At 34.2% G+C, this 24,859-nt stretch overlaps 2 long non-coding RNA genes across 4 annotated transcripts; one reads left to right on the top strand and one right to left on the bottom strand.

Annotated features, from left to right (window-relative positions):
- Positions 1 to 17,685: 17,685 nt before the first annotated feature.
- Positions 17,686 to 18,839, top strand: LOC135126614 (uncharacterized). Its single transcript, XR_010280094.1, has 2 exons — positions 17,686 to 18,084; positions 18,147 to 18,839. It is a non-coding gene; the product is annotated as an uncharacterized LOC135126614 (long non-coding RNA).
- LOC135126613 (uncharacterized) lies at positions 18,436 to 19,545 on the bottom strand. Of its 3 annotated transcripts, none has more exons than XR_010280093.1 (3): positions 19,281 to 19,531; positions 19,103 to 19,223; positions 18,436 to 19,054 (listed from the first exon to the last, which is right to left on the bottom strand). It is a non-coding gene; the product is annotated as an uncharacterized LOC135126613 (long non-coding RNA). The 3 variants fall into 3 exon arrangements; XR_010280092.1 differs by having other exon boundaries at positions 18,436 to 18,618; positions 18,665 to 19,054; positions 19,103 to 19,528; XR_010280091.1 differs by having other exon boundaries at positions 19,103 to 19,545.
- Positions 19,546 to 24,859: the final 5,314 nt, after the last annotated feature.

The raw sequence follows: 24,859 nt of genomic DNA, 5'->3' as shown, positions 1-24,859 counted from the left end.
CATGTTAGGTGGGTGCTGATGTCCTAACAGACCTACTCAGTCGGAAATTCACATCATTAGCAAACAGAAGTGGTTAAGGAAGTAAAAACAAAATTAAGTTTCACTACTTTCGCATTTAGTTTTAAGTTGCCATGGATTTACGTATTTATTGGACAAACTAATTAGAGGTTTTTAATGGTGTAATGGTCCAATTCAAGCGAAAACTTAAAATTTCAGCAAAAGTGATGTACTTAGAAATTAAAAACGTCATTAATTGTCATAATTTTCTCATTTTGCACACTATGACATTTTGATAAATTTTAACGTGTGTGTCAAACTGTTGCCGCTTGCGTACAGTACGCATTATGCAGTACATACTTAATTTTTTCGAAAACAAGCAACTCTTCTGCAGTAAATAATGTATTTGAACGTAATAATCGGTTTATTAATGTTTCAATAGCCTAATACAAACTGTAATTTACATTTTAAACAAACAGGAGATACTAGGGAAGTAAGGGTGTAATTAATTGTAATAATTTTCGTATTTTTATGACCTTGACAGGTATCTTGGGTGCCAAACTGCCTGTTGCATGCATACGGCACGCATTTAACAGGCAGTTTCGCATGATTTTTATTTTTTCCTAAAATATTTCATGGTTAAAAAGAGGGATTTTTGACAACAAAGACCCTATATTACGCGTAAGAATATTCTGAGCAAGTTAAGTGTAAGTATTATGCAGTATATGTTTTGTTATTAAAAAAAAATATATTTCTACTTTATGAATTGTGTCTGAACATGTTAAGTGGGTGCTGATGTCCTAACAGACCCACTCAGTCGGAAATTAACATCTTTAGCAAACAGAAGTGATTAGGGAAGTAAAAACAAAATTAAGTTTCACCACTTTCGCATTTTGCTTAAGTTGCCATGGATTTACGTATTTATTGGACAAACTAATTAGAGGTTTTTAATGGTGTAATCGTCCAATTCAAACGAAAACAAAAAATTTCAGCAAAAATGATATACTTAGGAATTACCAACTTCATTAATTGTCATAATTTTCTCATTTTACTGACTATGACATTTTGATAAATTTTAACGTGTGTGTCAAACTGTTGCCGCTTGCGTACAGTACGCATTATGCAGTACATACTTAATTTTTTCGAAAACAAGCAACTTCTGCAGTAAATAATGTATCTGAACGTAATAATCGGTTTATTAATGTTTTTGTGTGAATACTACTGTGAATACATTGGAATTGGCCAAAACTAATTGAGGAGAATAAACTTGTCTAGCTTTATTGAAACGTCTTCTTGCGACGACAATCAGAGACTTACTTCGAATACATTCCAACGACATAAAACAAAGAGTAGGGAGCGAGACACCTGCATCCGCTTTGCAGCGTCTGACGTCATTCGTCTCCCAACAAAAACAAGCAAACTTTAAATTCACAAATAAAAATACTTATTCTAACAGTTTCAAAAGCCTAATACAAACTGCAATTTACATCTTAAACAAACAGGAGATACTAGGGAAGTAAGGGTGTAGTTGATTGTAATAATTTTCGTATTTTGATGACCGACCTTGACAGGTATCTTTGGTGCCAAACTGCCTGTTGCATGCATACGGTACGCATTTAACAGGCAGTTTCGCATGATTTTTATTGTTTCCTAAAATATTACATCTCTAAAAAAAGGGATTTTTAACAACAAAAGACTTTATATTACTCGTAAAAATATTCTGAGCAAGTTAAGTGTAAGTATTATGCTGTATATGTTTTGTTATTAAAAAAAAAAGAAAATTTCTGCATTATGAATTGTGTCTGGACATGTTAAATGGATGCTGATGTCCTAACAGACCCACTCAGTCGGAAATTGACATCTTTTGCAAACAGAAGTGGTTAGGGAATTAAAAACAAAATTAAGTTTCACTACTTTCGCATTTTGCTTAAGTTGCCAGGGATTTACGTATTTCTTGGACAAACTAATTAGAGGTTTTTAATGGTGTAAAAGTCCAATTCAAGCGAAAACTTAAAATTTCAGCAAAAGTGATATACTTAGAAATTAAAAACGTCATTAATTGTCAAAATTTTCTCATTTTGCTGACTGTGACATTTTGATAAATTTGAGCGTGTGTGTCAAATTGTTGCTGCTTGCGTACAGTACGCATAATGCAGTACTTACTTAATTTCTTCGAAAACAAGCAACTTCTGCAGTAAATAATGTATCTGAACGTAAAAATCGATTTATTAATGTTTCAATAACCTAATACAAACTGGAGTTTACATCTTAAACAAACAGGAGATACTAGGGAAGTAAGGGTGTAATTACTTGTAATAATTTTCGCATTTTAATGACCTTGACAGGTATCTTGGGTGCCAAACTGCCTATTGCATGCATACGGTACGCATTTAACAGGCAGTTTCGCATGATTTTTATTTTTTCCTAAAATATTTCATCATTAAAAAAAGGGATTTTTAACAACAAAAGACTCTATATTACGCGTAAGAATATTCTGAGCAAACTAAGTGTAAGTATTTTGCAGTATATGTTTTTTTATAAAAAAAAAAAAGAATATTTCTGCATTATGAATTGTGTCTGGACATCTTAAATGGATGCTGATGTCCTAACAGAACCACTCAGTCGGAAATTGACATCTTTAGCAAACAGAAGTGGTTAGGGAAGTAAAAACAAACTTGAGTTTCACTACTTTCTCATTTTGCTTAAGTTGCCAGGGATTTACGGATTTATTGGACAAACTAATTAGAGGTTTTTAATGGTGTAAAAATCCAATTCAAGTGAAAACTTAAAATTTCAGCAAAAGTGATTTACTTAGAAATTAAAAACGTCATTAATTGTCATAATTTTCTCATTTGAATAAAATAAAATAAAATAAAAAAAAATTTTGCTGACTGTGACATTTTGATAAATTTTAGCGTCTGTGTCAAACTGTTGTTGCTTGCGTACGTACGCATAATGCAGTACTTACTTAATTTTTTCGAAAACAAGCAACTTCTGCAGTAAGTAATGTATTTGAACGTAATAATCGGTTTATTAATATTTCAATAGCCTAATACAAACTGTAATTTACATCTTAAACAAACAGGAGATACTAGGGAAGTAAAGGTGTAATTAATTGTAATAATTTTCGTATTTTGATGACCTTGACAGGTATCTTTGGTGCCAAACTGCCTGTTGCATGCATACGGTACGCATTTAACAGGCAGTTTCGCATGATTTTCATTTTTTCCTAAAATATTTCATCTCTAAAAAAAGGGATTTTTAACAACAAAAGAGTTTATATTACGCGTAAGAATATTCTGAGCAAGCTAAGTGTAAGTAATATGCAGTATATGTTTTGTTATTAAAAATAAAGTATATTTCTACATTATGAATTGTGTCTGGATATGTTAAGTGGGTGCTGATGTCCTAACAGACCTACTCAGTCGGAAATTGACATCTTTAGCAAACAGAAGTGATTAGGGAAGTAAAAACAAAATTAAGTTTCACTACTTCAGCATTTTGCTTAAGTTGCTAGGGATTTACGTATTTATAGGACAAACTAATTAGAGGTTTTTAATGGTGTAATTGTCCAATTCAAGCGAAAATTTAAAATTTCAGCAAGAGTGGCATACTTGGAATCTAAAAACGTCATTAATTGTCATAATTTTCGCATTTTGCTGACTATGATATTTTGATAGATTTTAACGTGTGTGTCAAAAATGGTTAGAATATTGCTGCTTGCGTGCAGTACGCAATATGCAGTACTTACTTAATTTTTTCGAAAACAAGCAACTTCTGCAGTAAATAATATATCTGAACGAAATAATCGGTTTATTAATGTTTCAAAAGCCTAATACAAACTGGAGTTTACATCTTAAACAAACAGGAGATACTAGGGAAGTAAGGGTGTAATTAATTGTAATTATTTTCGTATTTTGATGACCTTGACAGGTATTTGGGGTGCCAAACTGCCTGTTGCATGCATACGGTACGCATTTAACAGGCAGTTTCGCATGATTTTTATATTTTCCTAAAATAATTCATCTTTAAAAAAAGGGATTTTTAACAACAAAAGACTTTATATTACGCGTGAGAATATTCTGAGCAAGCTAAGTGTAAGTGTTATGCAGTCTATGTTTTGTTATTAAAAAAAAAGAATATTTCTACATTATGAATTGTGTCTGGACATGTTAAGTGGGTGCTGATGTCCTAACAGACCTACTCAGTCGGAAATTGACATCTTTAGCAAACAGAAGTGGTTTGGGAAGTAAAAACAAAATTAAGTTTCACCACTTTCGCATTTTGCTTAAGTTGCCAGGGATTTACGTATTTATTGGACAAACTAATTAGAGGTTTTTAATGGTGTAATGGTCCAATTCAAACGAAAACAAAAAATTTCAGCAAAAGTGATATACTTAGAAATTAAAAACGTCATTTATTGTCAAAATTTTCGCATTTTGCTGACCATGATATTTTGATAGATTTTAACGTGTGTGTCAAACTGTTGCCGCTTGCGTACCATACGCATAATGCAGTACTTACTTAATTTTTTCGAAAACAAGCAACTTCTGCAGTAAGTAATGTATTTGAACGTAATAATCTGTTTATTAATGTTTCAATAGCCTAATACAAACTGTAATTTACATCTTAAACAAACAGGAGATACTAGGGAAGTAAGGGTATAATTAATTGTAATAATTTTCGTATTTTGATGACCTTGACAGGTATCTTGGGTGCCAAACTGCCTGTTGCATGCATACGGTACGCATTTAACAGGCAGTTTCGCATGATTTTTATTTTTTCCTAAAATATTTCATCGTTAAAAAAAGGAATTTTTAACAACAAAAGACTTTATATTACGCGGAAGAAAATTCTGAGCAAGCTAAGTGTAAGTATTATGCCGTATATGTTTTGTTATTAAAAAAATAGAATATTTCTACATTATGAATTGTGTCTGGACATGTTAAGTGGGTGCTGATGTCCTAACAAACCCACTCAGTCGGAAATTGACATCTTTAGCAAACAGAAGTGATTAGGGAAGTAAAAACAAAATTAAGTTTCATTACTTTCGCATTTTGCTTAAGTTGCCAGGGATTTACGTATTTATTGGACAAACTAATTAGAGGTTTTTAATGGTGTAAAAGTCCAATTCAAGCGAAAACTTAAAATTTCAGCAAAAGTGATATACTTAGAAATTAAAAACGTCATTAATTGTCATAATTTTCTCATTTTGCTGACTATGACATTTTGATAAATGTTAGCGTGTGTGTCAAACTGTTGCTGCTTGCGTACAGTACGCATAATGCAGTACTTACTGAATTTTTTCGAAAACAAGCAACTTCTGCAGTAAGTAATGTATTTGAACGTAATAATCGGTTTATTAATGTTTCAATAGCCTAATACAAACTGTAATTTACATCTTAAACAAACAGGAGATACTAGGGAAGTTAGGGTGTAATTAATTGGAATAATTTTCGTATTTTGATGACGTTGACAGGTATCTTTGGTGCTAAACTGCCTGTTGCATGCATACGGTACGTATTTAACATGCAGTTTCGCATGATTTGTATTTTTCCACAAAACTGAAAATCTAAAAAAAGCGGTTTTCTCTACTTTTACGTTTTCTCTACCTTCCGTGACACCTACAGTACGAAGGTGTCCCGTTTCTGTCTGTCTGGCCGTCTGTCTGTACATCTGTCTGCGGTCCCGGATTTTTATGAATTATGATACAGATAATCTACGAGCCACCGTTTGTTGTCAAATTTTGTATTTATATTAGGAATATCTTGTAGGTAATATCAATTCCCGCTTGAATTGGGCTATTGGAACATCGAAAACCATTAGCACACCCAGATACAATCTATCCCATAGAAATTCCTAGTTTTTTAAGCAAATACAGTATAATCAGCGTGCTTAGAATATTCTTATGAGTAACATAGAGTGTTTTGTTCTTAAAAATCACTTCCTTTTTGATTTAAAATTTTGGGGGAAAATAAATGTCATGCGAAACTCCCTGTTAAATGCGTACCGAACGCATACAACAGGTAGTTTGGCACACACTTTAGTCCCGGTCACTGTTAGCAAAATGCGAAATAAAGACAACAAATAATGCCTTTACTTCCCTAGTATTTTCTATTTGTTAAAGGTTTCAATTTCCGCTTGACTTGTGCTATTGGAACATCTAAAACCACTTTGAATTTCCAGATACAAACAATTGTGTCGAAATGTTTTATTTTTTAAAAAAGTAATTCTAGGGGTGACGTACTTAGAATATTCTTATACGTAACACAAATCCTTTTGTTTTTTGGATTTACAATTTTGTTGAAACTTACCGCAAACTTTATTAATTATAACATTTTAAATATAAATGCCAAAGTGCCTTTTAAATATAATTAAATTTTGTTTGGCCATCTATCGTCGAGGGGCTGAACTATGCCGTATTTTCCTTATGTGCGAAACTGACTAATTTATGCGTTTGATCTACTACAGTGTTGCCATAGTGTGCCGACCGTGCCAAAGTTCCGGGATTACATACATATATACATATATACAAAATATGAAAATATACTTGACAAAAAAAATATGAAGCAAGGCGTTGTAACGTGATACGAAAGAATTGTATTTAAATGAATTTGACGCCTATTTTTATTTGACTATCTGAAGACTGACAGAAACTTTAAAAAAGGTTTTTAAACTGGTATAATTGTTTAGTTTTACAAGATTTAGTAAAATTTTGATTCGTGGTGTTACAAAAATATTAACACAAAATGAAAATATATATTCAAAGTAAATAATAGAATGACATAAACTTTCGGCGTTGACATTACAAATAATTACAAGACAGAAAAAAAACGCATGTTTGTAATACCGGGTTGTTAAAGGCTGCTTTGAAGACTGTTTGTATCTATGAAAAACAATTGATGAAATCCGAAGTTTTGGTAGATTTTGTTCCAAAAATACGAGATAACTAATTGTTTCTTGAACTAGTTTCCGTAACTTTTAAAATTTAAAAAGGATACGCCATTCTGCTGTAATAAAATCTAGAATAATCACACATTAGTGTGATTTTGACCTTATTATTAAATTTTTAAATCAGATGTGATATTAATTACATCTGATTTTGTCAACCACATGAATATAATTTACATTAAAATAAGTTACAGACATTGTTTGAAATGTTTACTATATTTCGAAAACAAGATAAATAAATAAATAAATAAATAAAATGTGCAGTTTATAAACTTCAGAATTTTAGTATAAAAATAATCATGTTTGAAGCTTTATTTTGTCTGTTCAATTTTTTTGGGTGTACTGGGCCCCTCTCGGGATATAACACCGACATCAGTGCACCGACCCAACGTTCTTCAACCGATGGGATGATTTATTACTTCCGTTATGCTAGCCCTACACACAGCGATGTGGTTTTCGGATTTTCGGCTAAATCTGCACATTTAACTCTTTGCGCACTGCACACTGACACAGACACAGAGTATTCCGAAAGCACTTCTTCAAGTGTTAATTTTTTTAAGATGTAATATTTGTCAGCGTTTCCAAAATTTTCCTCTTTGCACAGGTCAACTAATTTTTCGTAAATCGCATTTTAAAATTTTTGTTATTGTATTTTTTACTTTTTAATTTTCTAAGGCAAATCCCATATAGGTTTCTATGAATTTATTAACGAAATCCACTGATAACTTGCGCGCCATTTTGTGTTAATAGTGATTATGATAATTTTAATCCATCTGAATGAAAATCCATCTCTCCCAAATATTTTACACCGATATAAATTTATTACTTTCTTGGCACGATTTGTAATCCGAAGTCTCCCTCCACATGCAATTTTTCGTCGCCTGAGAACTTGTTTGATCTACAGACCAAACCACACTCAGGCCAATATCGGCTTTAAGCGATCTATCTATAAGTTGACATTCGTTGGAGTTGATCTGATACACATCCACTACGAAGAACTAACCCGTTTCGACCATTGGACTTTACAACGAATAAGTGAACAAAGTTCTTGAACATCTTAACGATTTAATACATAATGTTTCCGAATGACAAAATTTACATTTCAAATTGTATTATCAAATGGTAAAACACTCACCAAAATTTGTCACCAACAATGAAATGACGCAATCTCCAAATTTTACAATACTATATCCCAGTGGCGGCTCGTGGTGATTTTTGATGGGTGGGCAAAGCATTATAGGTAGGTTATAACATGTATGAAAAAAAAAATGCATATATATAATTAATCATTTTTGTGAGAACGTGTTTTTGTTTTGGTGCTGCATGTCAATCAATATAATATAACAAATATTTTATGTATATTACATATATATTATTTTATAAATGTTACTTACAATGTCGGTCAGCAAGAACCAACGAGAACGTCGAAGACTCTTGGTAAAAGAGGAAAGAGGAGCAAAAAAAAGGTTCAGCACATAAATAGATTTGTTAGGAGTTTATAGAACTATAAACTCAAATAATGATCACAACATGTAAAGATTTTGAAATAACATGACGAGAAAACATTAAATTTTAAACCTTTGAGATAAGCTACACTTAGAAAAGCAGCAATTTGGAAAATTATTGTAAAAGCAAAATTATCAATGCCAAACAAACAAAACATAAATTCTCAAAATACTAACAAAGTTAACAATAACAAATAAAATAAAAATAATTCTAAAATAATCGTTCTGAAGACCACCAAAGACTCCTCCAAAAAACTTTTTAAATTCATCATCGAATTTACTTTAAGAGAAATTTGCGATTCATCTTGTCCCCGAAATGTATGTTTTTGTGTAGCCAAGAAAATTATCATATCGAATAAACGCCGAATTTAAGAGAATTTTCTATAGTTTCACTTCGTTTTCCAAGTAATTTTCGTTTATTCAGATTGGTCATGTTTTTGTAAAGCAGTAGCGATATATTTTATATCGCTCTTCTTGTGGAATTCTAAAGTATTCGTAATTTAATTTTAAGTTAAATAGCAGATAATTCCAACAGTTTTGTTTGTTGTTTCACTACCGATCAACCAACCAATAGGTACCTAATATTTATTGTCCGAACTTTGATTAAGGCCTTTATTACTGCCACGAGAGTTTGTGATGACCAATTGTTTCATTTTGGGACATGATCTTAATTTATAAACAAATAATTCATAAATATCAAGTTCCATACTACTGAATTTATTTATTAAAAACAAAAACTCAATGTCTTTAATGCCTTCTTTACCATTTCTCTAATATTATTTGCACAGCTTACAGTAGGATTTGCCATTAAAAAAAATTGCTAGAAAGTACCTACTTTGGTCCCCGCCTAACTATTTGGTAATTTGAATAAGCTACATTTTATAATTAAATGCACTATCCATCCGCAATGCAGTTTCTGATCTGACTGAATTCAATTGAGTCGTGTCTCCGACGAGGACGAACCATGCCGAGTGCTTCCGATTTTCAGGGTGGATTTGCCCACCCATGCTTGAGCGAACGCCTAACAAACCTGTGCGGACAGTCTGAATTAAGTAATAAATTAAGCGTATATTTAACTTTTGTTGACTCTGCTACAGCTAAATTTATGAAACAAAAATGCATATGTAATAATAAAAAAATACATATGTCAGATACGTACTGCAATAATAAATGTATTACTTATTCTCATCATTAGTTATTCGGATTTTTAAATTTATAATTCATTATAAAGTTTACACGGTGTCATAATACAAGAATATGGTTATTACAAATTTTCATTTGATATGAAAAAGTATTTATTAATTATTATGGTGTTGCTCTTTTCTATAATAATAGTATTCAAGAATTTTCGCATAACATTATTTTCCTTACTAAGTACCTTACCCATATTTCAATAGAGTAATAAAAATAATTACCTCTATACTTTTACAATACAGAAGAAGTAAAAAAATCGAAATTAATTTATTGAATCCTTGAATAGAATATTGAGAGATCCGATTCTGCAGCGTTTGAGATATACGTTGAAGGCAGGGCGTCCTGCCCCGCTTGCAGCAAGAAAACACGGATACGCAAAGACGCGCGTTTCGAATTCTTTACTCTCAATTACGTACATAGAAAACCGAACGTATGTCGTTGCTTACAATCAAGAGGGTGGACCAGGGTGGACTAGCCCATCCTCACATGAACCGTATAACGCCGAGATCTGACGCACTTTTTTACAACTGCAATTTCTCAGTTGCGGAAACTGCGGGATGTAATGAAGAAAATCCGTTGGCTTAAATGATGCTTACGACGGTAATTATTTGTGTATACATATAAAATATTTTAAAAAAGAAAAAAAATCAATATTTTACTTCGTATCATAAACAATCAAATAGGGTGGGCATTGCCCACCCTGCCCACCCCGAGGAGCCGCCACTGCTATATCCTCCGTTTACGGTTTATGCATCCGTGTTGAGTTTTCACCTTGGACGTCAAGATTTTTGGAAAAAAAATGAACATTTTCCAATTTATAATGTTATTTAAATTTTAAAAAATAGCATAGTCCTGATCTTGTGATTTATAAATACGCTATTGAGACTTTTAGGCTTTTCGATTTCTCGATTTTTCAACTTTAAATGTCTCAATTTTTCAATATTTCAATTTTGGGCTTTTCCAATTCTTCCATTCTTCAAAATTTCCATTTCTCGGTTTTTACTTTTTGGATTTTCAATTTATTGTTAAACTTTAGATTTTTCAATTCTTCGACTGTTTTATACTTCGATTTTTTTTTTCGATGTTTTAATATTTCATTTTTTAAAATTCTAGGTTTTTCGATATCTCGAGTGTGAAATACTTCTGTATTTCAATTTTTCAATTTTTCCAATTTTTTAATTTTAATTTTCGGTTTTCCAGTTTTTCTTTTTTAAAATTTTTCGATTATTCAATTTTTTAATTTCTCAATTTATCGAATTCAGATGTTTCGTTGTTTTGATTGTTCAGTTTCTCAATTTATCAATTTTTCAATTTTTAACTTTCCTTTTCGACTCTCAATTTCTCGATCCTTCGATTTCTCGATGTCTCAGTTTTTGAATTTTTCGATGTTTCGATTTTTAGATTTCTCGGTTTCTCGATTTTTTTTCTTTTGAGCTTCTCAATTTCTGGATTTTCCAATTTTTTAATGTTCCGATTTTTCAATTTTTCAATTTTTTAAATTGAATTGGATTTCTCGATTCTTGAATTTTGCGATATTTTAATTGTTCAATGTTTTAAATGTTAGATTTTTCGATTTCTCAATTTTTTGACTTCTCAGTTCTTCAGTATTTAAATTTTTCATTGAAAAAATTTTGACGTTAAATTTTCAGTTTTCTGATTTCTCAATTAATCTATTTTTGATTTTCCTACTTCTCAAAGTTTCGATTTTTCAGTTCTTCAATTCTTCAATTTTTCAATTATTCAGGTTTTTGATTTTTCAATTTTTCGATTTTTTAAGTTTGCGATTTTTCGACTCTGCTTTTTTGACTTTTCTGTTTCTCAATTTTTTAATTTCCTAATTTTTGGATATTTCGTTCAATTTTGTGATTTTTCAGTTTTTCGATTTCTCAATTTTAACTTTTCAATTTTTAAATTATTAGTCTTTTCGATTTTTTGAGTTTTCAGTTCTTCTATATTTTAGTTTTTCAATTTTCGGAATATTTAAATTTTCTATTGTCCAATTTTTTTTTATTTTTCGATTTTCCAATTGTTCGATATTTCGATTTTTGAATTAACCGATTGTTCAATTTCTCGATTTTTAAAGTTTAGATTTTCCAATTTTTATTTTTTTGATTTTTTTATGTTTCGATTTCTCAATTTTACAATTTTCCCATATTTGAATTTTTCAATGTTTTAAATTTTCGATTTCGAGAATTTACTGTGTTACAGTAGTCATCACTCATCAAGAACGATTATTGCTGTGCGTTCAAATGCCTACATACTGATAAGCACGTACATACAAGACGCATTTAAGGCTGTTTTAAGTCTGCTACATTTAATTTTTGCGATTTTAAATTTATTTCTTGATGTCTAAATCGTATATATTTAAATGGTGGTAAATATTTTGTGATAAAATGCATTTTAGTTTCAAAGATAATATGTATTTAATGATTTGACTATTGTTAATAAAAAAAATACGTAAGATGTTCATTAATTTGGTGTTCATAGTTTGATGATAACCCATAGTTATTCTGGAGGTAAATTGGATGACTTGTTACTTATTAATTAAAGTAGTGGTGTTCATGGACATATACTGCGATAATATTAAATTTTTGTTACCTTAACCTTTATTTGTTTTTGTGCAAATATACGTGCTACCACACACATGAAACAGGTATGCACTACATATAAATATATTACATATATGTAGTCTTCAACACGTACGTTCGCTTATTTTGTGACTGCTCCCCGTACAACGTACTGACTAATACGTCCGTTTACTACCTTATCGACACCACGTGCTTACAGACTATTTTTACCTCCTTTCGTAAGGTACCGCCACTTCACAGTGAAGCGAGTGAGATGTAAAATATATGTTCATTCTTTTCTACATGGGAAAGTGATTCTCCGTATAGGTTGTCCAACTATAATATACTTAAACAATGGTATCACCCTTTGAAATTTTCATATTCCTTCTGATATCGATCCTTTAGTAGCGCGATGTTATTGCTTCGCCTATCGCTGCATGTTCGGTCGCGTGACACTGGACTGGCAATGATAATAACATTATTAATTATAATAATAATAGGGATTTATTTCCAACAGACTACATTGTCTATGGTGGAAACTTAATACACTAACATTATTAAAATTGTTTCTAAAAGAACCTAACAAAATAGAAAAATATAAATGAAAAGGGAAAGCAAATTAGATCACAGCAAACCGTAAATCGTATTAAAGTTGTAACAAATAGCAGTTAGTTTTGCTTTATATTTTGCGTTACTAAAATTATCATAAAATATGTCTATATTACGATTTATTAAACAATTACACAATCTCAAACATCTCGTAAGCGGGCTATTGAAATGATGGAATGTACTAGGCACCTGATAATAAAATGTTGTAGGTGTACGACAGTTTACACGGGGGCAGATAAACTGAATATTTTGTAATATTGATGGACAGAAAATTTTGCCACTTATTAGTTTTTGTATAAAGGTTACACAGGCTACATTTCTCCGCGCATAGAGGAAACATTCGTCAACTATATTATATAACGCTTCTGATGCAGTGTTGAGGCGGATATGAACCATACATCTTAAAATAAATTTACAACATTTTCGCAACACATTTTCAATAAGATTAATATAAATTTTATAATGTGGTGCCCAAACTACACAACAGTACTCAAGCTTACTTCGACCTAAAGCATAAAACAAAAGTTTAAAACTAAATATATCTTTAAAATCCGCTCCATTTCTAAATATAAAACCTAAATTTTTAAAAGAACTGTTCACGATATGTTCGATGTGCGGTACAAAAGACAACGCGGAATCAAATATTACACCTAGATCCTTAAATTCATTACACACTTGTAGCGGCAAGCCATTTATGTTATAATAAAAATTCAATTTATCTACCTTTCTTTTTATTCTCATAATTTTGCACTTGTCAATGTTAACATCAAATTTATGACACCAAGTAATGAAACTATCTAAGCTCGATTGCAACTTCAGACAATCATGAACAGACTTTACTATATTTACTATCTTTAGATCATCTGCATAAATAAAACTTTTTGTTTGAAGATTCGTTACGACATCATTAAAAAATATGGTAAAAAGCAGAGGACCTAAATTGGAGCCTTGTGCCACCCCACTATTTACATCTATTTCAAAAGACTTACATCCACCATACTCAACATATTGTTTTCTCCCTATAATCATTGACCTCAATAATAACAACAAATCATTACAAAATCCAAACATTTCAAGTTTTTTTAAAAGCACGTAATGATTCACCCTATCAAACGCTTTTGTCAAATCGGTATATATCACATCTACTTGGAAGTTATTATCTAAAGCTGATGACACAAATTGCGCGAATTTATATAAATTAATAATAATAATAATAATAATATTAATAATATTTATTAGAAACAATACAAGATTGTAAACTAAATGGATGATGCATCGCACTTAGTGTGTTTTTCAGCATCCCCTCTAAACCCTAAATAAACTTAATACAAATATGTTATTTTAAACTAACTTAAGTATTTCGATAGAAAATATTCAACAATTTGAGTTTTTAAAGAAATAAAACTATTACTACTTATAATTTTGTCACTGTCTTCATTTAGAATTTTTGTACAAATATATGAAAATGAAGCTTTAAATTTTTCCGTAGCGTGTTAGGAATATCATAGGGCTCTTTATTTCTAAGATTGCGCTGGTGTACTTCTTCTCTCCTTCTTAGACATTTTATTAAATACACTGGTTCTCCCTTTTTGATTATGCTAAATACAGCCCTTATGTACATCAAATTAAATCTTTCTTCAATTTTTAAAATTAGTGGTGGTTGACTTTCCTTTGACAAAACCATGTTGTTGTGGGACAATGTAATTTATAACATGTGAATATATTACATTAGATAATATAGTTTCAAATAATTTGGAAAAGTTTGACAAAAGCGCTATGGCTCTATAATTTTTAACACTTGATTTATCGCCTGACTTAAAAATTGGACACACTTTAGACAATTTCCACTTGTACGGATATGTGGATGGTTTTAACACTAAACAAACATCTAATGCAGTCAACTACAAAAAACGCAGGTATATATATATACAGGGTGTCTCAGAAATAAGTACATTAATTTTAACGAGTAATAGAACTCGTGAAACGGAACAACTTTTTTGTCTAGCATTTTTTCGAAAACTCAAGTCGAATTTCGAATTTTCCCACCCATATATTCACGACCTGTCTATGTTCACCTTAAATAATAACTTAAATAATAACAACACTACAACAATGAAGAAGGTACCGTAGCAACCGTTTTGACACTGAAAATCATTTTTATGTCAAGTGTATGTTATTAAACGTTGTCTCTTTAAAGTTTGTTTGGCACAGATTTCTAATTTATAGACGAAATGTGTTGAAATGGCTTTGTTTTCAGGTGAAGTTCGGGGAAATAGTACTCGCGCCCAAAGAATATTTTCAGAAAGCCTCCCAAATCGTCGTCTGCCAAATGTGCACACTTTCAAGAACGTTGCAGCATCTTTGAGAGCACGGATCTTTTAAACCTGCACCTCAGGATCGGGGTAAGTTACGTAGTTATAGAATTGCTAATATTGAAGAGGCTATTTTGAAGAGGCTATTTTGAAGAGTGTCGAAGCTCGACCGGGTACTAGCACGCATCACTGTCTAGTGTGATGTATCGGAGAGTAGTATTTGGAGGATATTCAGAGAACAAATGTACCCCTTTCAGGACCAGAAAGTTCAATTATTGAAACTAACAGACTTACCACGTAGGCAAAACTTTTTTGAGTGGGTTAATAGAAAAATAAACGAACAAGCAAATTTTGTATCTCTTGCACCATCAACTGATGAGGTCGGTTACACGAGGGAAGGTGTAATCAACACCCACATTTGGGCCGATGAAATTCCGTACGCCATTAGGGAGCAGGATTTTCAATTTCTCTCTAAATGTTTGTCACGTTGACAAGATTAGGAAAATACTTGGGCATACAAAATTTGAGCCAATCCATTTCTGCGTTGAATTCCTTGAATTGGATTGTGGTTTTCGTGTTCTACAATTTCATTATCTTCTTCAAGAGGAATATCAGGAAAGTCGTTTACATCATTTACAAATTGAGAAACGTTGTGCAGAACAAAACAAGAAACTATCAATTTTGGTATTCTAGACAAACGAACCCTAAGATCATTCATCAAAATTGGAAATCGTTTTTTCACTTGACCGAAACATGTTTCGATTATCACTCTGCCTTCTAGCCTTATAAATTTTTCGTCGCCGAATGGGCAGCATGAATTGAGCCATTTTGAACTTTATTCACGTCAATCAATTCACGACTCATGATAATTTGATTTAATTCCTCTTAGAATAAATAAAACAGTAATTGTTAAAATAAGATCGATTTTGGCAAATGACATACCCTCTAAGAAAAGAGAGGTAGGTGGGGCTAGTACCTGTTAAGATAAGACTGCTTTTCACAAATGACGTATTCTCTAAGATATTTAATTAAATTATTATAAGAAAAGACACTAGGGGCTCCAAAGCATTTTCAAATTCTTTCCAAACAGGAATACCTAGAACTTGAAGATTGTTTTAAATTTTTGAAAAAAAAAACAGGCTCCCAAAATTTACTCAAAAACAGGTCAGGTTAGAATTTTCCAAAAATAGAACACCAAAGTTACCCAAAATTGTTTTCAAGCATCTCATACAGCAGCTTGAAAAAAATTAAGTTTGTAGTATCCTCCCTTGTTCGCGGCCCCACGTTAGGGCGACAGATTTGTGGTAGCTCAGCGGTTTATTAATAATAAGAATAATACAAATCAAAAGTAGGGTATGGGTTCTCGAAGTGGCGGCAATTCTCGTCGGGGATGACGGCGGCGATGTATGTAGTACAAGGCACCTGGACGTTGCGACCCTGTAGATGACGACGTCAGCGATGCGGCACAGGAGACCTAGAGAGTGCAACCCTGTAGATGACGACGTCGGCGATGCGGCACAGGGGACCTAGACAGTGCGACCCTGGAGATGACGACGTCGGCGATGCGGCACAGGGTACCTGGACAGTGCGACCCTGGAGATGACGATGTCGGCCATACGGCACAGGGGACCTAGAGAGTGCGACCCTGGAGATGACGACGTCGGCGATGCGGCACAGGGGACCTGGACAGTGCGACCCTGGAGATGACGACGTCGGCGATACGGCACAGGGGACCTAGAGAGTGCGACCCTGGAGATGACGACGTCGGCGATGCGGCACAGGGGACCTAGAGAGTGCGACCCTGGAGATGACGTCGTTGAAACGGCGCAGGGGGACCGTAAAACAGTGCAGCCCTGGTGATGATCTCGAAGCAGCGCAGGGGTCCGTAACACAGTGCAGCCCTGGTGATGATCTTGAAGCAGCGCAGGGGACCGTAACACAGTGCAGCCCTGGAAACGACCAGAAGGGGACCGAGACAGTGCAAACCTTAAGGTGGAGATGGTGGAGTTCCATCTGCCTGAAAAGTGGTCACGGTGGCCCTTTTATAGGCAGGATTGAGATGCGTGGGAGTACCTGCATAATGAAGTAGCTTCAGGTGGGGTGCGTTCCAGTGGGGGTGAGCTTGGTGGGGTTGATACCAGCGCTGCCGAGGACAGCGCCCTCGAGAGGGTACTAGCGGAGCGCTTTGAAAGCTCCGCTACAAGTTTTAACTTGTGAAATCAAGTAGATACTATTTATTATGCATATTGATCTGAGCATTTACTGGAAAATTTAGTAAATGCTAGAAAAATTTTAACCTAGCTAGCATGTAGTATATACTTTTTAGTTTAAACTAATTTTTATGCATATCACTCAATGAGTAAAAATTCCTATACAGGCTGACTGCGAAATACATGCAAAAAAAAAAAATGGGGAATAGCTCACAATATGATTATGTCACTGGCAAAAATTCACGGTCCTAAGTGGTAGCAGTGCCTAGAAAAAATTATTTGAAATTAAATATAAATTGTTATACGCGCCGCTGGTAATGTTTCGTGACCTACAGTTAAATCCATAAGGTTGTAACCACTCGTTAAATTGTAAGGTTGGCATTACAGCCAATGGTGTTTTTCACATGAACAGATTGGTAGCGGCGCATATGTCAAAATTTGACAATTACGCACGAGAGAGTTTTATTTAAATATCTCACAGTTTGTTATTAAACCATACCATTGAAAAATGGTACCGACACGGCATATTGTGGTAAATAAGCAGATGAAAATGGCACTTGCCAACTGCCACAATGAATTGAAACTTGCTTATCCCCAAGCATCCTCCCGAGAACTTGAATTCAAGCTTGTAAAAATCTTTTCAGTATGTAGTTATTCTTATACCATGGAAAGAGAGTACTATACTATGAGAGTAACGTATCGACATTCGGAACTTTTTTCATGTTATTACAACATGGTGGTATGTCGAAGGACTTTTAGTTTTAACTATCTCAAGTTGAAAGTGTATATCTCGCTTTTTAGTACAACATTGTCTTTTCAAGTTTTATACCCACTCTTTATATCCTACACAATACAACTAAATGTCCCTCATTAAATTCAAGCACTGCATACTTTCCCTGTAAACTTATCATTAATTCCTATCCTTTCCATAGTGTTCTCGATGTCAAGCCCACAAAATTATAACCCAACACCAATCTGGAGAACCGTTACAAGAAGCAAAGTGGAAACCAAAACAAAAATCGCAGTGGTATTCAAATTTGGAATTTAAAGAAGATCTAACCTACCGTATATTTGACAAAAACAAAAAAAATGAGTTTTTTACTCTTCAGGATTTGTTTATTTTTGCGAAAGAACATCCAGAATATACAGCAAGTTTAAATACTTTACGTTGAGTATTAAAATCCATGGGATTCAGATTTAAGAAAGTTAACAACAGAAAAATAATTGCTTTTTGGTTATTTGGTCTATGTGTTCCCAATGTTTCTAACCACTCCTGTAACAGTAAGTTTAAATAAGCCGTCAAATTATTTTCAACATACCTATTATTTTAGCCTCTGAATTTTGTGAAGTTACATTTTGTTCATTATTACCACTAAAATCGTCAGGACGGAGGAGCATAGCCAGACCTATCGCCTTCAACCAAATCCCTTGTACATTTTGTAAATAATAAGTAGTACCAAATATTAGAGTTATTAAACATAACATTAAAGACTTGTTGGTGTCCCATTTTTTTGATGAAAAATTGGTCATCCATTGCAACTAATTAAGGTGATCTACCCATTATAGACAATTTTGGTGTTGCTCGCGAGATTGATCATTTCAGTCGAGAGAGCTGATCCTTCGAGTCATAGTTAGCCACACATATAATTATCACGTATACTCATGTACAATAATTTAAACAAATTCTGAATATCTCAGTTATTCCCCATCTGTAAAGTAATTTTTATGAAGCAGCAACAATAAATAAATCAATTCACCTTGTTTTTTTACCAGCCCAATATTTGATTTCATTCGTGACCACAATATTTTTGGGTTCATTTTATCGTAATTCGTAAACGTATCGACTGCAAGTCTAAATTACAGCAGGTGGCATTCTTTCTACAGATGAAAGATAAAACACGTTTCTATTTATCGTTGCTCTTGTATTATAATTACCATGAAGACTCAGGTTATCCTGTTTTTATTGAAAATTGTTTATCAGTTTTTACAATATTGCGACAAGTTACAATGATAATTATGAAATAACCTGTGCAGGAGTGCAAGAATTGCAGTGAAGTCGAACGTAATCATGTGTCGCGAATACATGAATGAACTGACATTATATTGACAGGTCACCAAATATGTCACCAGGTTATTAAAAGACAGATTTACACTGAATAATTTTTAAAAATTTACACTAGGGAGTGGTTACAACCTTATGGATTTGAGTTTACATAATTATTGCAATGAATGGGTAGGGGACTCGGAGTAAGAACCAAAAAAGTAACTTTATCAGGCACTTTTTTAATCGCAACGTGAAAAACACGAAAAGGGCCAGTCATTATCGAGCGGTCGTTGAAATCGGTGTATGGTCCAGTTTTCCAATGCAGAGTGTGTTGATATGGTGGTACAGCATCTCCGAGATCATGGTACCTTCAACCTCAAACTCACGATCGTGGTCGTGATGGGGCAGAAAGGAGAATTTGAATTTTCGCAGCTTGCAGTGCATCCTAAATTAAAAGAACACGGTCACATCCATACCATGTTGACAAAGTGCACGGTTTGGAGCCCGCTGATTGTCCACGTTGTGTAACTCACTTTTTGTCCGATGGAACTCCACATAGTCGTCAACAAGTACGATTTCAAGAGACGGTTTTCGAGAAACGTGTATTGGTTGGATGAAACAATTCGTTTGTGGAAATCAACAGTGTCCAGAAATTATCGAAGAGCTTCAACAAGTGAAAGTGGCAGCCGCTACTCCGGTGTTTTTTTACCTATCAACAAACCTCTTGCGACGCTCTGACGCTTGTATTGCTAGTCAAGGACAACATTTTCAATATTTCTTGTAAAAAGGCAGTAGCATTCTAAGTTGCTCTTATTTCTGTTTCAATAAACAATGTAAAATCGTTGTGACAAGGACCAAACATCCGTCAGAATCAAAATTACCAAAAAACTTTCACACTGACCTTTAACGATGAATGAGTAAATGAATGAACGAATGATAAGCAGCAAAAAGTCGGTTTTACTTTTAATTGAAACTGAAAGTGTTTGGGTCGTTTTTAGTCGAACGTTTTTCCAACTCTGTTTACAAAGTGGCTCAGTGCCTTCGTGTCGAGGGTGGTTCATGGGGGTTTTGCCCCATTCGATTTTTAATTTGTTTTTTCTATATTTCGGCTCTACTAGGGTGGGGGATGCCGTGGTTAAAATATTTGCATATATTTCGCAGTCACCCTGTATAAGCAGTAGCGCCGGATTTAGTTGGAGTAGAAGTTTCTAGTTGTGGTCGAAGACTCTGCCGAATTTTTTTGTCGAGATTTTTATTATTTTTGCTGAATTTTGAAGAAATCCGAACTTAGAAGAATTTGCTGAGCCCGAGAGGAAGATAGAAAAATTCTCAATGCTGCAGCTGTGTAAGTCTACCTTTTAGTCATTCTTGATTTATCTTGCTTTCCATTTTTTCGTCATGTGTTCTCGAGTTCGAATCGTACATGTGTAGCGTTTAATTTATGCGTTTTCTTCGTTACATTGGGTGTGAACAGTTAGCGCCGGCACAGAAAATAATCTGAAGTACTACCACATGTTCCCGTTTGCAGGTGGCACGTTTGGTCTTGCATCGGTTCTTGATTGTTGGGGAGGATTTTTCGATAAATTACCGTTCGTTTTTATGATAATTATTCCAATGTTTCCTTAATTTGCCGATTTAACTCTTTTGCTTGCGATGTGAATGTTTTATGTGCGTTTTTGGGAAGTTGATACCTTTTAATCTAATTTTCTTGCTGTCGATTATTTTATATTGAATTTTTGCCGTTTAAATATGACTCCGTTCTCTGATTATTTTGCTATAGCATTTTATTCTATTTTAACCGTCTCACTGTATTTTAGCGCATTTATGATACTAATTTCCCAATGTTTAGCTGCATTTATAAACTATGACTGTTTATTTTTACATGTATTTAACTGTCCTGTAACCATCAATTTTTCTCGTGAACAAATGTTGCGCTTGGCGTATTTAGCTAATCAATGAATGTAAAAACTCATTTATCTCTTTTTACATGTTTATATTCATAAGTTGTCGTAGATGTAAGTGCATGATTTTAATTCATTTATTTTAGTTGTTCTTATTATCAGTGGAGATTTCTCCGAATCCACTGAATTATTGGTTTTATTATTATTTTAGTTGTTTTAATGATTTAATTGATATATATATGCCCAATCGCAATTTATTAAATAATTAAGTAATTACTCGATTTCGTGATTAGTAGTTTTTTTTTAGTTTATTCATCACGCTCGTAATATTAATATTGGCTGATATGCATCAAAATAAGTATTTACTAAAAGTAAAAACTTTTAGTAAAAGCATCTACTTATTAGTAGTTACTACAAGTAAAAGTATTTACTGAAATTCATATGCATAACCTTTTACTTATACTTATAAGTAAATACTTGCAATTTTCCAGTAAATACTTTTAAGTATTTTTACGACATTTACGTTAATCAGTTTTTAAACTGATTAACGTAACTGTCGTAAAAATAATTTTTTTCACTAGCAGCCTGGACGCATGCAAATGTCGACTCATTTAGTGGTAGCAAATTCAACTTTTGCTACCACGGGTTCAAAAAGAAAAATTGAGGTTATGTACGCAATGTTTGATGTGATTATTTCTTAAAAAATGAACAAATGTGTGCTACAAACATTACTTGAGTATACGCATGGTAGTTGGTAGAAGGTAGAAGATAAAATGATTAACTCAGCGACAAGTATAAACGGTTTTCTTTGTGTTGAAGATTTAGATCAAGTTTGATTAGAAATCAAAACAAAATCATGTTGCGTCAAAAAATTTAACGTTTATTTTTCAGTTTATTGTCTTATGGTTTCTACTAGTGAAAAAAATAGTATATTAACCACGGTTGCAAAGCCACTTCTAGACCTCGCACTTAGAGCCCTCGACGCTACGCGTCTCGGGTTCTAATTTGCGCTCGGTCTAGAATGCTTGGCTCTGCAACCTTGGCTAATAATATACTATTTTCCACTAGTAGCATTACAATGGCTAATTGTCGACTTGTCTAGAGGTCTGTAATTTGGAAAATTGTGAACCTTGGTCAATAATGTAAACGTGAAGTTGGCCACCTAATGTGACAACTGTCCACAACTGTCAGAAAAACTGAGACATAACCTGAAAACGATCATTTTGGAAAATTTGCTTTTAAATTATGCCCTGGAATGATTTCCAAACCCTGAATTGATTATAAATTGAGGATAAATTGGTGAAACAAAGTTGATGAAGTTGATGGGAGTGAAAATGAAGTTTACGGGACTGAAACTGAATCATGATTCCGATTTGGTTTGACTTGATTTGCCGTAGATGAGCTTTGGACGATTTCGGCGATTTTTTTTTTTTATTGAAGATCGAGCCGTCGTTGTATCCTGCTATGCTGGAGGATTTCCATTCCCCGTGTCGCTTTAACGATAAAAGGTCCATACCTTTTTCAGCCAAATTTGTCGCGGTCGCGTAAGTACGACGGAATGAGGAAGGGTACATGATGGTTCACTTTACAACATTTTTCACACAAAAATTTATTAAAAACGGGAAATATGGAGGAAATTAAAACAAAAGTTCTGGACCATTTCTGGATTGTCAAAAAATAATAAAATTCCAAAGCTTACTAAAATGACGTGAGTACACATTTTTATTGATGCACTTCAGAAAAAACATTTTGAAAATTCGCAAACCTCAAATGGGCTACTAGTGGAAAAAATAGTATATTAACCACGTTTGTGAAGCCAATTCTAGACCTCGCGCTTTAGAGCCCTCGACGCTGCGCGTCTCAGGTTCTAATTTGCGCTCGGTCTAGAATGTCTGTCTTCACAACCTTAGTTAATAATATACTATTGTGATTTGTGTCATACGTACGAATTTGGTTGCAACATGAATTCCTCAGACTCCGAAACCGGTGAAGAAAGTGTTGAAACTACTCAAATAAACAACAAGCAGGAAAGATTTATTTCGATTTTAAAGAAATGGCCGATATTGCGACGAAATTCCGGATGATGATGGGACGGACGGTCCGGTGACGGTCCGGAATCTCGCCGATAACGTATGGGGTGGCCGCGTACTTGAGTGCCAAGCTTTGGGTCGACTAGTATCGCTGATGTCAGAAACACGTCTGGTCGACCAAGCTTATGCGGCTACCTTCACGCCGCCGGGGGTGGCGCCTTCGGTCAGGAGCGACGGTCGCTCGGGCGCCAGCTCCCTCTCCGGGGGAGGGAGCGCCGGGGTGCTCTAAAGCCGGAGACACGGAATTCAGGTGATGAGCCGCCGCGAAAACTAGAGAATAATAAATAAAACGGCGAGGATGTGTGATAACAAAAATAGGGTTTATTCCCTGCCACCAGCTACACGGTCTAAAATAATAAATCTTACGGCTAAGCAACTTAAGTATCTAACAAAACGGTTTTACAAACAAAAAGAATCAAACGTCCGGCACGGTCGTTCCTCCTGGGCGGCGACTTCCTTCAGGCCGGGCTCCTCCGGGCTCTGGGGGCGGCGACCTTGAACCTGGAAATCGCGCGAAGACGGTACGGCGACCCGGGAGGGGAGCGCGGTGACGGTAACGACGCGTGCACGACGGTGTCGACTTTCGACGGTGACAAAAAGAACGCGGTGACGGTGACACGGTTTCTCGCTTGGGGGCGGCGATTCCAAAACCGGTACTAAGACGGGCAGACGACCCAAAAAGGTACTTACGGTGGGTCGGAGGGTCAACTGCAGGCTTCTCAAACGAAACTTCTCAAAAACACCCAAAATCACTCAAACAGCCCCAGCACTTCCGCACTCCTTGAAGTTGCAGGCAAGAGTCCTCTTTCTTCCGCCGCGGCGGCGCGGCGATCGCCAATTTACCCCCGGCTTTCGCGGTACGCGCCACGGTTTCCGGCCCGCGAAAATTCGCTTCGTTACAATATTATTAACCAAATCGCAAACACCAAACAGCCGAGAGAAAAAAAAGGCTGCTCTAAGTAAGTTCGCAAGCCAATACGCCATAGATTATGGAGAATCTATGCATTTTGCCTTGATTTTCTTAATATAGGAGTTTTTGGTAAAGTTGATGAAAATTCGCTTTGTTAAAGTTGAAGTTCTTGTTCAATCTGTTCATTTGAAAAGCTTATGAGGCGCAAAAAGAGATTTTGTTCAAATTTATAGACAGTGAAGAATGATGTAGATCTTCCTCACGTTATAAAGGGACAGTCCTCATAAACCGAACAATAATTACAAGGAAAAAGGGGGAGTAGTTTTTTTCACCAAAATATTTTGCCCCCAAGGAATGATTAAAATTTGCATCTATCTATCCAAATACTGCGCGTTTTCTTCCTCGAATCTGTACATTGCCTTGTACGTATTTGGATAGGCTTGTCTCCGGGGTTTATATAATTTCTGTTGACGAAAAGGAAGAACAAATAGCGCCACTCTTAACTGTTCTAAACTTTAAATGTCAATCACATTCTTAAGACACACTGCACGTTGACTGAATTCAATTTA

The sequence above is a fragment of the Zophobas morio genome, unplaced genomic scaffold (genome assembly GCF_036711695.1).
Source record: "Zophobas morio isolate AGI-343-1 ecotype UQ-CSIRO unplaced genomic scaffold, CSIRO_AGI_Zmor_V1 ptg000011l, whole genome shotgun sequence".
In the NCBI taxonomy this organism is placed as follows: Eukaryota; Metazoa; Arthropoda; class Insecta; order Coleoptera; family Tenebrionidae; genus Zophobas; species Zophobas morio.
The sequence above is the reverse complement of the archived record's forward strand: the minus strand, read 5'-3'. Positions and strand labels throughout refer to the sequence as shown.